Source organism: Benincasa hispida, chromosome 1, assembly GCF_027475165.1.
Source record: "Benincasa hispida cultivar pf3 chromosome 1, pf3_genome.v1.1, whole genome shotgun sequence".
In the NCBI taxonomy this organism is placed as follows: domain Eukaryota; kingdom Viridiplantae; phylum Streptophyta; class Magnoliopsida; order Cucurbitales; family Cucurbitaceae; genus Benincasa; species Benincasa hispida.
The window spans coordinates 84,073,807-84,088,930 of NC_143478.1; the positions used below are offsets into that span (position 1 = coordinate 84,073,807).

At 35.6% G+C, this 15,124-nt stretch overlaps 1 pseudogene; it reads right to left on the bottom strand.

The window, feature by feature from the left end:
* Positions 1-8,944: 8,944 nt before the first annotated feature.
* On the bottom strand, positions 8,945-11,676 carry LOC150038784 (uncharacterized; annotated as a pseudogene).
* Positions 11,677-15,124: the final 3,448 nt, after the last annotated feature.

Here is a 15,124-nt window from a genome sequence, read left to right on the forward strand (position 1 = left end):
AGAATTTTTTTGCAACTCTCGTGGTGAGAACCTAAGAGTGGTGAGCTCTGACTATTTTGGTTAGGACGGATAGTTTGTATGGAGGAAGAAGATTGAGAGAACACATAGAACTTTTCTGCAACTCTCAATCGTTTAGCAATCTCAAAACGTTAGCTGTAGAGGAAGAAGGAAAAACCAATTTTCTTTTATTCCTCTTGCCACAAAAACAATAACCACCCACTAAGGTGGTTGGAGAGAAAAAAGGAAAGTTATTATTCAAATAATGATAAAATAATATAAATAAATATGATAACAAACTTATCATATTAATATTAAATTATAAGTTATATCAAATATAACATATAACCTATAGTTTTAATATTATATCACATAAAATATAAATTATAGTTTTTTTCTTATTTTATAGCCTTTAATATAAATCATATTTATATTACATTTAACAACTATGAATCATATTCATAGAAAATATATTTGAATCTCATTCAAATATTTATTTCCTCCCATTAAACTATAATATATCAAATACATCATGACAATTATATTTTATATAATTGAAACAATTTAATTATATCATATATGAAGGAAATCGGATATGAGGATTTCCATGAGCAGCGGAATGATCGTTCCAAATTTCAATCGTATTTGAACAACAATAATTACAGTACAAGAAACAGAAACTATAGGCTATGCATACAACGAAATTACAACATGCTTTTAAGAAGATCAAGGGAAGAATTACATACCTTTGAAGACTCATCTTCAATCTTCCTTGATCACGAACGCTTGATCAATTCGCAAGACTGCAACTCGAACGCTCGAACACAATGACCACTACACTACACGATCCACAACAATCTCGAACACAACGATCACCCAGATCATGAACACAGCGAACGACCTCCACAAAACCTCCACAATGTTGAGTTGAGTTGGACACCACCACAATGGCTACCTTGGTATTCTTAGTATAAGAATCCAGAAGTGTGGGCTATGTGTGGACTTGGTTAGAGGATGAGACCGGAGGAGAACAATCGTGTAAGCGATTGAGCAAGTGGAGATGACAAGTCTATCATATAGACAATGCCCAATCGTTTAACAAACGGTATGCGATCGTTTAGCAAAAGTTGCACGATCGTTTAGCTAATCAGCTAGTTGAGTGATTATCGTATAGAAACAATCCACGATCATCTAGTCTCTCTTCAGCTATCGTTTAGTAAATCATATTTACTTGACAACCAACCGTGAATCTTTCCGAGAATGGAAATCTCAATCTTACTAAATTTAGGAAAATATTTTTTCTTTTATCTCACAGTTACCATGAAACTACCAATAATTATCATAGTATACTATCGAATAATTAATATTATTATAAATGTACATGATAACCAACTTACCATAGTATACTTATAACCTATAGTTTTAATATGTCATCTCATGAAACATATAAACCATAGCTCTTTTTCTATTTCATGGTCCTTAATGTAAATCTCATTTACATTAATTCTCCACTTGATGTATCTCATACACCATACCGATCATATCATATATAATCGAATTACCTCTTGTCAATTTGAACATTTCAAATCAACACCAAGAATTGATTCTCAACTTGAATCCATTGAGCTACCAAGGGGACCTTATGGACCTGTAGCTTGAAGCTCCAACAGTATGTGAATAACTGACTAAACTCTTTAGTCACGGGATCCACCATCCGTTAACTGTCAGGCACTCCACTAAAGACCGACAATTGAACTCTCCTTACCATAGATATATTATGTATCCATATCAACCAATCAACAATGCGATAACCCTTCACAGATCGCTCGTAAGTACAGCTGGGCTAATAGCCGTTATGTCCCTATAGTTACATCTAACTCCTTAAGTATCACTGATCCCTCTAATGAACATAAGTCATAGTCCTATTATGACTGAGTCCTCTCTTCCAAAGAGAATCTGTGACCACTATGTTCAAGCCCCAGAATCAGCCCTTAAGAGAGCAATCTATCTACTTACCTCAATTTCGAGGAAGGAGTGAATTTCATTTGGTGTAACTGAGTTCCCAGCTCCCAAATCAGACAAGTCCCCAAAAAGGTAGGCATGTTGAGTTGGTAATCTAGCCACTCTCACCCATACTAATCAAAGGACCGCCCCTCAAAGACAGGAGTTCCCAAAACTCAGGATGGAGGTCATGTCATCTATGGTCGTTTAGGTGAGATGTAAGTCTCCAGTATCAACGATGTTATATATAGAGACGAATCCTCTCGAGGTCCGGTCTTATACAAACTCTTTGTATAAGACACCCCCGCTTGCATGTCTCTACATGAATGGTCAGGTTCTACTATCTGTAGTAGTTCACAATACTTGCAAACCTCTACAAAGTGGGCCATATTCATAGTGTCACCAGGATCAGGTATCCCACCTTAATCCTTATACCATAGACCTATTTAGGTTATCCTTAAGGCATGATCCATTTGTATATCTCATATACATGCTTAAGTTTACATACGATAACTGTGGAGCTTTGTTTATTGGATATGAGTAAATGCCAGAATGAAATAACTCTTATTTTATTCATAATAATGTGTATAAATTCCAAGCAACGATACTTGGGGAGAATTAGGACACCAATCCTATCAATCTCCCATTTGTCCTAATGCCTTAGGAGATTAATGTACAATACAAGATAAATACATGTACAATATATAATAAACTAGGGCATACCTTAGTATCATCTCCCACTTGCCCTAGACAAGATGCCGCATGTCCTACAGACCCAAACTCTCTAGGTGACCCTCGAACACTTTAGCCGTGAGAGACTTTGTAAAGGGATTAGCAACGTTGTGCTCCGATGCGATTTTCATGACTATCACATCACCGTGATGCATGGTCTCCCTGATCAAGTAGTATTTTCATTTTATATGCTTGCCCCAACGATGACTCCAAGGTTCCTTCAAATTTTCCACAGCCCCGTTGTTATCACAATAAAGAATGATAGGCAAATCCATATTTGGAACAACTTTTAAATCTGTAAAGAATTTCCTCAGCCAAATAGCCTCCTTAGCTGCTTCACAAGTGGCTACGTATTCGGCTTCCATAGTGGAGTCTGCGATGCATCCTTGCTTGATGCTTCGCCATACTACAACCCTTCCATTCAGAGTGAACACTAACCTCGATGTCGATTTACGAAAATCTCTGTCGGTCTGAAAGTCAAAGCCTGTGTATCCTGTAAGGATCAGATCCTTATCTCCATACACGAGCATGTAGTTCTCAACTTCCATAGTGGAGTCCGTGATGCATCCTTGCTTGATGCTTCACCACACTACAACCCTTCCATTTAGAGTGAACACTAACCCCGATGTCGATTTACGAGAATCTCTGTCGGTCTAAAATTCAAAGTCTGTGCATCCTGTAAGGATCAGATCCTTATCTCCATACATGAGCATGTAGTTCCTTGTTCTCCGAAGATACTTGAGGATTGTCTTGATCGCTGTCTAGTGATCAAGTAACGACCTGACCCCTTAGGACCTAGGTAAGGCCATTACTAAAATAAATGCATGCAAAGAATTTAAAACGATGCTCAGTCATTTGAAATAAATGCTAATTAAAAACTAGAGAAGTTCAAAAGACATTTATTAAATGTAATCGTTAAAAATAATAATAGGGTACCCGTAAATCATAAAGGTTAATAAATACATATGAAAAAAAATTCTTAATAATAAGTTTCAAACATCAAAACTAAACATTAAGGGAAACATGAAAAGAACTCTAAATCTCATAATGCGGAAGCGTAAAAACTAGTTCCAGTGGCTCGATCATGAATTTCGCTGCGCCATCACCGGTGCATCTCTACCCTTACCTGAAACATCAACACAAGAAAGAATGAGTATGAAATACTCAGTAAGTAACCCACCATTGGGGTCAGGCTAGGCATCTATGTCCTCTAGATACCCGCTTATGGCACATAAGTACATGTAACAAATAAGAGACTGAGTCCAATCCTATTGTAGTTAAGTATGCCCACAAAACTGGTGAATCCTGAAGGAAACACAAAATTGGTGAATCCCGAAGGAAACACAAACTGGTGAATCCCGAAGGAAACACAAAACTGGTGAATTCTGAAGGAAACACAAACTAGTGAATCCCGAAGGAAACACAAACTGGTGAATCCCGAAGGAAAAACAAAACTGGTGAATCTCGAAGGAAACACAAAACTGGTGAATCTCGAAGGAAACACAAATTGGTGAGCATCTAACTAATCAATGAGGATATTCACACAGTCTTAACGTGCTAAGATTCAACATTGTACAGTTCTAAAACATACACAAAAATCCTTGATACCATGGCTTCATCACATACACATATTTCTTAACAACATATTATACATCATCCATGCCTAACTTACATCATAAATCCACAACATGCAAGTATGCCTCAACACCAGCCGATCAAACATTGACATATGAAAACACATACTATCACATACTAACGATCAAGTACTTAGGGGTGTATGTAAACAAATCAGAATTCGTGCCAGAACATACTTTGATTTAGGTCATACTGTCAATCAATATGCTAACATTTACCATAACATACGCTTATCATGCTAGCATACAACTAAAGCCTGGCCCGTGGGCAGTTCTAGTAGTAAGATTACTTACCTTTACTTGCAAACTCTAGAAACTAGCAAGCTCAACTTCTTCCTTGTCCAACGAAACCGAAAGCCCACAGGATCAAACTTAAATCACCCAAAACAAAGACACCAGGACACCTCAAGATCCAAACCTAACACCCAACATCATGGCAAATTATTTTAGGCCGCAGTCCATGGTTCAGTCAAACTTAAATCGAGAAATTCATAAACATACAACATGCTTAACAACCCACATAAGTTTAGAGCCTTACTCTTCACCAAGATTCGTCGACTACCCCTTTACTCGGCTGGATGACAACTTTAGCAACCTAAAATTTTTCCCTACATCCAAAACATGACGTGTACCAACAATTCAAGGCCAAGCTCTAGTGACTGCTCAAAATCCTCAAGGAATCCAATCAAAACAATTTACACTTACCCTTAATCCAAGATTCTGACAAAGACCAAAGCGAACCCGACGCGGCGGGGATGACGGTGACCGGTAGTGGTGTGGTCTGACTGGCGGGATCTGGTCGGCCGAAACCCACGAATGGCGAGCAACATAGTTGGAGGGAGGTCGATGGCTGGGCGACTGGTAGCACGCGGGGGCTGGATCCAGTGGTGCGACTGGTTGAAAGCGGACGTGCGGCGCTTCAAGGTCGACGAACGGTGGTCGGTTGGAGGTGCACGGCGACTGGGGTTGTGGCGGCTGGGTGTGCGACAAGGAAGAAGAAAATGAAGGGGGGGGGGGGAGGGGCTCGCGTGAGTGAGGGAGAAGGTGAGGGGGGTTCTTTTTATTTTAAAAAATATACTAATAATAATAGTAATAATAATAATAATAAAAGGAAAATAGTATAACTCTAATTAGATCCTTTCCTTAACCCACTTTATACTATTTAATTCCTTCCCCTTTTCCAAAAATAATTAATTCCTGCCATAACTTTTCAAATTGAATAATTTTTGAATAAATTCCACGACAACACTTAAATTCTCGCATTTATACTTTAAATTCAGAATTCCAAACATGTCCTTCAACTAAGGACAATTACTGAAAAGGGAAAAGTTTAACATTAATAATAAATAAATAAAAAGGTGTGGATGTTACAGATCAAATCTTGGATTGGACTGATACCGATTGACAATCCCTACTGCATATCAAATGTCGGGTTTGGTACACAACATTGCATACATTAAGCTTCCTATAGCTGAAGCATAGGGAATCCATCTCATCTCCTAAACTTCTAGAGGTGTCTTAGTTGATCCTTAGACAAAACGATTCCATGCCTGAAGGGTAACAAACCCCTCTTGGAATCCTGCATCCTGTACCTGATCAATATTTGATCGATGTATGATACCTGAGACAAGGCTAACCTCTTGTTCTTACGATCCTGAATGATCTGAATCCCTAGAACATACTGTGCCTCACCCAAAACTTTCATTTGGAACTGGGCAGCTAGCCACTTTTTAATGTCAGTCAGATACCCTACATCATTCTTAGTGAGTAGGATATCATCCACATACAGTACCAGGAAAGCTACTGAGTTGTTGATGATCTTCTTGTAAACACAAGGCTCATCAACGTTCTGATCAAAGCCAAACGACTTGACTGCAGTGTCAAATCTAATGTTCCATGATCAAGACGCTTGTTTCAACCCATAAATGGACCTATTAAGCTTGCAAACTTTTTGCTCTTGATCTGAAACTATGAATCCTTCTGGTTGAGTCATGTAGATGGTCTCCTTAAGATTACCATTAAGAAAGGCAGTCTTGACATCCATTTGCCAGATCTCATAATCATAAAATGTGGCGATGGACATGAGTATCCTGATAGACTTAAGCATGACAATAGGTGAGAAAGTTTCTTCATAGTCAACTCTCTCAACCTGGGTATAACCCTTTGTCACCAGTCTAGCCTTAAAGGTTTGCGCCTTTCCATCTACACATCTCTTTCGCTTATAGATCCACTTACACACTATAGGTCTTACCCCATCAGGCAGATCCACAAGCTCCCAGACGTTATCGAAGTACATAGACTCCATCTCTTAGTTCATGGATTTAATCCATTCATCTTTGTTAACATCCTCTATTGATTTCTTAAAAGACAATGGATCCTCGACCCCATCATTAGAAATGATGTTCTGGGCTTCAGTTAAACCCATATAGCGATCTGGTGGGTTCATAACCCTCCCACTATGTCGAGGCAGTCTCAACTCTTGAGCTGGTTGACTAGACATATCGACCTCAACAACTCTTGTTAATCTGTCAGTCTGTTAAAAAACTCTTGTTCAGCCCTCAGTAGTCTCAGTCTCACTAGAAATCTCATGTAAAACAAGCTTACTTTGTGGCTTATGATCCTAGATGTGGTCTTCTTCCAAGAAGACCATTTGTAGAAATAAACACTTTGTTCTCAATCGGATCATAGAAGTATCCACCCCTCGTTTCCCTGAGGTAGCCTACAAAGAGGTAAAATTTCGAACATGGTTCCAACTTTTTCGGGTTAGTCACAAGCACATGGGCTGGACACCCTTAAATCCCGAAATGGCATGAACTACCTTTACGGCCTCTCCACAACTCAAAAGGTGTTTCAGAAACACTTTTCGAGGGAAAGTTGTTTGAAATATAACATGTAGTCTCCACTGCAAAACCCCAAACCAAGTCTGGAAGATGAGCATAACTCATCATAGACCGAATCATGTCCAACAAGGTTCTATTTCTCTTTTCCGATACACCATTCTGCTGAGATGGACCTAGGGCCGAGAGTTTGGATGCAGTCCCATGTTCCATCATATAGTTCTGGAATTGGAGGTCTATATACTCTCCACCATGACCAAATCGTAGTGTTTTTTATCTTCTTACCTAAAAAGTTTTCAACTTTAGCCTTATACTCCTTAAACTTATCAAGGGCTTCAGACTTATGTTGTATTAGGTAGAGATACCCGTACCTTGAATAATCATATATGAAAGAGATGAAATATTGATGCCCACTTCAAGCTCTAACACTCATCGGATCACAGAGGTCAGAATGTACAAGCTCTAAGGATTTCTTGGCTCTATAACCTTTTCCAGTAAAAAGGTTGTTTGGTCATCTTGTCTTCAAGGCATGATTCACACACCGGCAAGGAGTTTTCTTCTAAATTCTTTAGAAGTCCACTTTTTACCAACTGCTCGATCCTATTGAGGTTGATATGACCTAACTTTAAATGCCAAAGATAGGCGTTTTCCTTAGGAGAAACCTTTGGTCTTTTAGTTGTTGTCGCTGTATTGAACACTTCAGTGTTAAACAAGGCTTTTATGACTAACGACCTTAGAACATATAAGTTACTTTCCATTGAACCAAAACCAATCTCCATTCCATTCTTGAAAATAAACACTTTATTCTCAGAAAAAGAGATGGTATACCCTTGTTCAATGAGACAAGAAACCGAGATTAAATTCCTCTTGATATGAGGAACTACGAAAACATTATCCAGTAATAGATAACGTTTCTCGTCCAAAAACAACTTTAGCCTACCTACAACAACAGCTGAAACAACCTCACTAGTATCGACTCGAAGAGTCATCTCTCCCTGTGGCGACGTTTGCCAGGAACTGAATCCTTGATAAGAGGATCTGACATGATTGGTAGCACCCGAATCTAGGATCCAGGAAGAATCATCATTCTCTACCAAACACGTCTCTAAGACCAATAAATCATATTTATTGTCTTTGGACATCCTCCTCTTTTGGAGAGTAGTGGGATCTGTATCAGAACCTAAATAAGCTCCAAGTTTCATTTCAGAGAACACTTCTCTTCCATGAACCTGAACAGAGTCAGCAACAATTGCTTCCTCTTTCTGAAGTTTAACTTGAGAACTGACACTACTGGTTTTGTCATCCATCCCTCTATGCTCGAAAATTAAGAACCGACGTTCAAACAAATCTTGCAACGAGTCCATGATATCGTGTGCAATGACCATGTTTTCAACCTTTTTAGCCAAAACATCAGGTATGCTAGCCAAAATGTGAAGTCGGGCTAATAAATTAGCCTTTATCCACACCTCATATGCATTGCGAACACTTCATGGTGCATTAAGGGTCAGGACTTGAGGACATTCCTCAACCATGACAAATTTGAGGTCATTTACCACAAAATACGTTTTATAAGACTCTTTCCACTGTATGTAATCGGTCAAATTAAAGGCTTTAAATGGAAATACTAACGCATTGTTGAAAACAAAAATACATTAACCTACATTAGGTTTTAAGCAAATACTCGTTGAAAAAACAAACAAATGGCATCATTTCATTCATCTACATAAATTTATTATATATATATCAATATATGATTTTGTAAAAACCAACAATAGTGAATATTAAGCAAATATAGAAAATTTTTAATATATATAGATAAATAAGCTTAGAAAATAACATACCAATGGCCACTTTATCAAATGGCCATGCTACTGTACTACCCAAAGCTTCTTCAATACACGTCATTTCTGATGTAGGCCTCCACAAATATGCGTTGGGTTTCTTTGATACATCAACCCATACTTTAACTGCATGTGGACTAATAGGAATGTGATAAACAAGAGCAGTTGGATCACTAGAAGATCATCGTTCTTTTGCAGCAATCTCTCTCAAGCTGAACCAATCTAATAACTTGCACTTAATTTGACTATTCTTATTGATACTCTATCAAAAGAAAAATATGAGATATTAGAATTAGATAATAATGAAATTAAGGATAACTTGAACCATATTACAAATAAATTTACCGATGGAGAAGATATTGAAAAAGTTGAAGGAATGTTTATTGGCTTAGGTATGTTTATAGTAGCATTTGAAAGATCCTCACTTGATTCTGTTGGGGTTGATGCCTTAAATCTCATAGGGTCCTATAGTTTGTGAACCTTGTATGAACAAACTTATATGTGATTAATAAGATTTGATATTTTATTCACCTCATCTATGAAATATGTGATATTTTAGTTGAATTAACCACAAACCAATAAAATAACATCCAAGGTTATCATTGTAACTTAAATATGTATGTGGAGACATACAGGTGGATCATGTTTAAGTGATAATCTAAATGGTCTGTAGTATATGGATAAGGCTGGGTACCTTATCCTGGTAACACTACGAGTATGACCCGCTTTGTAAGTGTTACAAATGCTATAAAGTGCTACAAATGATCTGATCCTGATCATTCATGTATTAGATATGCGAGCTGGGATATTCTATACAAAGGAATTTGTATAAGATCGGACCACGAAATGTTTAGTCTCATTATATAACACCGTTCATAATAGAGACTTTCATTTCACTAGGATGATCATAGGTAACATGACCTTAATCCTGAGTGAGTTGTGAACTCCTGCCTATGAGGGCGATCCTTTAATTTTTATAGGTGAGCGTGGCCAGATCGCCCACTCAACAAGCCTACCATTTTGGAGATTCGTCTGATTGGGGAGCTGGAAACTCAGCTACACAAGATGGAATTCACTCCTTCCCTGAAGCAAAGTAAGTAGATAAATTTCTCCCTTAAGGTCTGATTCCGGGTCTTGAACAATGTAGCGCCACACTCTCTCTTGGCCCAAGAGGGATATAGTCATAGTAGGACTATGATTTATTGTTCATTAGAGGGATCAATGGTACTTAAGGAGTTAAAGGTAACTACAAGAGAAAAACGGTAATTTGGCCTAGTTGTACTTAAGAGCAATTTGTGAAGGGTCATCGTACTATTGATTGGTTATATCCAATGGACATAGAAATATATTTGTAGTGCGAAGAGTGCAACTATCGATCTTTAGTGGAGTGCTCGATAGTTAACGGATGGTGGATAATGTAATTAAAGAGTTTAATTACTTATTCACATACTGGTGGAGCTTCAAGCTACAGGTCCATAAGGTCCCCTTGGTAGCTCATAAAGATTTAGTTGAGAATAAGTTTTTGGGTTAATTTGAATTGTTCAAATTAATAAGAGGAAATTTAATTATATATGATATAATTAAATTGATTCAATTATATATGATATAATTATTATAATGTATTTGTTACATTATAGTTTAATTGGAGGAAAGAAATATTTGAATGAGATTCAAATAATTGTTAAATTTAATATAAATATGTTTTAAATATTAAATGCCATAAAATAGAGAAAAAGAACTATAGTTTATATTGTATATGATGCAATATTAAAACTATAGATTATAAATATAATATGATAAGTTGGTTATCATATTTATTTATATTATTTATTATTTTGAATAATAACCATTTTTTCCCTCTCCAATCACCTTAGTGGGTGTTTGAGTATTTTTTATGGCAAACGGGATAAATAAAATAAGATTTTATTTTTTCTATAACAAGACTACACAAAAAAGAGAGTATATATGATAGGCATTGATACACTACACCATTGAGATCTTGCTATATGATAGTGCTTCTTCCTCAATCGTCTTCCTCCTCTAAACTCATAAACTCCCTCCTCATCAAAATAGTCAGAGCCCACCACTCCTGGGTTCTCTCCCTGAGAATACCGAGGATACCAAGTGGTAGTGTCTTCAACCTTTTGGTTCATTTTTGTTGCTGTTCCAGGAGTTTGTGACTGTTCGAGGGTTGTATGAGAAGAAGTGTTCTTCAAAGGTATAATCACTTGAACCCTTTTTGTTGTTTAAAAGCATGCTATAATTTTACTTAGAATGCATAATCTGTAAGTTTACTGTAAATGTATGTATTTTCAATTTAAATAGAATTTGGACGATCCGCTTCCACTCATGGATCTCTTTCATATCGAGTTCCTTCAGGTTCAACCTATGATAATTTTATAGGAAACAAAAAAAAAAAGTGAAGTTAACTAATAATAGAACAAAATAAATGTAAATTGCTCAACGAAAAAAGATTACCTGTTTCTTTATTAAACATGACATAATTGCTTTCATTTCTATCATTTCATCTTTCATTAATTTCATTTCTATCATTTCCTTCTTCATCTGTAAATATTCTTTTTTAAGATCCTTGTATTTGTTATCTTGTTGAGACAAGATAGATAGTTTTGAAGGAGTCACACTAAACTCAAGTCCTCTTACATGCCCACAATTAGGGCCAAGAACTTTACTCAAAGCATCATCAACCACGTTATTTGTTAAAGTTATCGTCTCGGCCTTAGTTTGTCAATGCGCTCTTAGCAACAAGTATGTGCAAAATTACATAATACAAATCCCACATTTCTGCCTATCCTTTAGCAACAGATTCACAAGGACAACTCTTCCAAGATTTAAACTTAGTAAACATAGTTATAAGCTAATTATACCAACAAAGTCAATTGTTATAAAGTCAATACTTATAAACCCTTTCACGTCCCCAACCCCCACCCCCCAAAAAAACAACATAGTACAAATCAATCAAGTTATTCTTCAAAAAAATCCCATAAAACTCTATAAGCTAACTATCCTAACAAAGTCAATTCTTAATTAACCACACTTTAAGAAAAAGAACATAGTATAATATAATGATAATGATATCGTTTTCAACCAAATTTCACGTACTCTATAAGCATAATATCCCAACAAAGTCAATGCTTACAAACTTTTTCAAGCCTTTCCCCTCCCCCACCCCTAGAAAAAAAACATAGTACAATTTAATCAAGTCATTTTTCAACAAAAGTCCACAAACTCTATAAGCTAAGTATCCCAACAAAGTCAGTTCTTATTAACAACATTTTAAGAAAAAGAACATAGTAAGTCTAATGATATCATTTTCAACCAAATTTCACATAATCTATAAGCACAATATCCCAACAAAGTCAATGCTTACAAACTTTTTCAAGCCCTCCCCCTAAGGAAAAAAACATAGTACAATTTAGTCAAGTCATTCTTCAACAAAAGTCCACAAACTCTTGTTCGAACAAGGTCGGTTCTTATTAACAAAATTTTAAGAAAAAAAACATAGTAAGTCTGATGATATCATCTTCAACCAAATTTCACATACCCTATAAGCATAACATCCCAACAAAGTCAATGCTTACAAACTATCAAACTATGTCATCTACATTGTATCTTGACTAAAGTATAAAATAGTTATTATCGGAGAAAATAATATGTGCCTTCAATTTAAACTATGTAAATGAAATAAAGTAACTTTATACTTGGATAGACTTCCATAACACAATTTTCAACCTTGTAGGTAATTTTTTCCAATTCTCTAAATTCATTGGTACAACCTCTCTCACTAGTGGACCAAGAAAAGAAGCTAATATTACTGATTCATCCCCAATGGATTGTTCATACTATTGAAAACAAGATTCACTCTAGATTGTTTATTAACAACTATTGTCTTCATCTTTGTAGGGCCTCTTATTCTTTTTGGCAGAATTGTTGTTTCATTTGGGGGTTCTTAACTATTGTCTTCATCTTTGTAGGGCCTCTTATTCTTTAGAAGTTATTGCTTGCCTACGAACTGCTAATCTTGTTTGAGCAGCAGGTGAGTCTAATGCAGGAATTGAAATAGGGTTACCTATAACTACCTTCTCATTAGGATTGGGTGAGAAATTTTCAGGGTGGACACTAATGGGAGATTTTCCATGTTTTGGTCAATCGGAAGAGGTAAACTATCTTAATCATGGTTAGATACATTTGATTTTTTTCCTTTGGACACTTACCTTTTCTAGTTGATGGTCATGTAACATTTCATCACTACAAATCTTCCTTCATAGACCTTTTTTTTCCTGTGACTTATAGTTTCAACTTATCTTGTATGTGTTGTCCAGTTTGAGTTGGTAGCATATTTCCCTCCATCTCAACCTAAAAGCATCATTAATAAATAATCAATAGGCACCAATGACATTCACCTAAATATTGATACAAAATTATAAAAAAGTATTTATGAACGAAGTTTTGTTTTGTTTTGTTTTTGTTGTTTTTTTTAAAGAATAGGTATGAACAAAGTTAATTGATATAAGCAAATAACTAACATCTATATGATATTCACCAAAGTGGTGAAAAAATCTTTACAAAACAAATTTTAGTTCGTGATTGAAGGTTGATTTCATGTAATCAAAGTATCTTTACAAAATAAATACTATAAAGTTTAATACAATCACAACAAACATCTATACAATGCATCAAACTACTCCTCAAATCAAAACACCCTCACAATCTTGTCTTGCAAAAGTAAGCTCATCACTTTCATCAACGTCTTCAACTGCACTATGAATTTGTTCATTACTAATAACAATACCATCATAATTTTTATCGTACATCTCTAAGTCATGAAATCCTATTGGTGGTGCTTTTAATAAGACATACCAATTTGAGGTGTCATGTTCTTTAACATAAAACACCTATTTGGCTTGTGAGGTAAAGATGAAAGGCAAAGATAAATATACTTTGACTTTGATGTAAGTTAACAAGAGCGAATCCTTCCTCAACTTTTACTCCATTACGAACATTTGCCCAATCGCAATCTAAAGATTGGAAGTTTGTAGGCATAATAATTTAACAAGATTATTTCTTGTAACACCCCATAATAAGCAACTAGGTTCACAACTTGAGATTACTTTAGAATTGGATCTACATAATGTTGTAGCATCTATATAAACACCACTATTTTGGGTTGATTTTTCAACACTATTTACGTGAAATCGTTTCCCATATATGATGTATCCAGTATAAGACATTGCATGCTTTCTTGGCCCATTTGCAAGCCATCTTAACAAGTCAGAGTAACCTTCAGCGAATGAATCTAATTCAATCTGATAAGATCAAAATACTTACTTGTTCGTTAAAATATATTAGAGTTTTATATATTCATTGTGTTTGTATTTAGTTGGGGAAGAGAGAAACAGAGGGATTAGAGTTTTATATACTCATTTTTTATCGGTTTAGCCCATTTTGAAGCCTTGAAGGTCCAATTCAGACTGTTTGGGTCTAGTTTGGGTCGGTTTAAGAGGTCCAAAAGTTTTTGGTTTTTGTTTTTCAATTATTAATGTAATAATTAGCTTGTTTGCTTGCTTGGGATGCCAAAACTAGTCCATTTTAATTTGTGTTTATTATTCATGCATTATGAATGTATGTTTAATTAAATTAAATCTTGTATGTTCATAAAGTATGCCATATAGGTTTAAAATCCCACCATAGGAAGCATGTATCTTGCGTTGAAAGTATGTTATAATATGTTATAATATATAGTATGTATGATTTAGAGTTTCATTTATTTAATATAATTGTTATATTAAAATGTGGAATGCTTGACGTATGTTATAGTATGTCTATAATTTTATACAGTATTATAAAATGGGTTAAGACATTTAAAAAATATATACCAAAGATAAGAAGCATGCACACTAAGAGTTAACAAATAACAACTTGTTTTAATAGTTAAAATAGATCGTTATCTAATAAACTCTAGTTACAAACTAAATCGGTCTATAACCTTGTCTAAGGTTGGAGGTACTTAAGTTGACAGTTTACGGAACACCTACTACTTGGGGATTATAGCTGAACTATTGAG